The following is a 582-nucleotide window of genomic DNA, read 5'->3' on the forward strand; positions in this document are numbered from 1 at the left end:
CTCACCATACATATTAGATGAATATTCATTGAGTCACTGAGCCCAAAAGGCGTCTCAGGACATGCCACATGGACTTCAAACCGAGTGCCCTTTCTCCCATGTGGTTTCCTCGTAGTGGCAGTTTTACAGATGCCCAAGGGGCAGGAGAGAAAAACGGAAAGGGCTAAAGCCGGGGAGGGCAAGCGAGGGGGCACTGGCGGCGGATCCGGGAATGGAGCCCGCGAGTTCCTGCTTCCTGGTTCCCCGGAGCAAGTGTCCTTTGGTGGGAGCCGCAGGGAAGGGAGCAGCCCTTCCTGCGCGCCGGGCGCCCGCCCCTTCCCCGGCCTCCCAGGGACTCGTGCGGAGGGACGCCGGGTGGCGGGGCGGGAGGCCGGGCCCCGTCCACCTCCCCCCGGGACAGCCCCACCCCGGCGAAGAGGAAGGATCTCGGCTCCTGGGAAAGAGAGTCGGGACCCCGCCAGGAGGGGAGGGCGCGGGGCGCGCAACGAGCAGGCAAAGAGTCGGAGCGGAGAGATCGAAGGGCGAGTGGCGGTGGGGGCCGCAGCCGAGGCCCGGGTGGAGGGGTCCCCGCGGTCCCTCGGT

This window comes from Colobus angolensis, unplaced genomic scaffold (assembly GCF_000951035.1).
Source record: "Colobus angolensis palliatus isolate OR3802 unplaced genomic scaffold, Cang.pa_1.0 Scaffold89, whole genome shotgun sequence".
NCBI lineage: Eukaryota > Metazoa > Chordata > Mammalia > Primates > Cercopithecidae > Colobus > Colobus angolensis.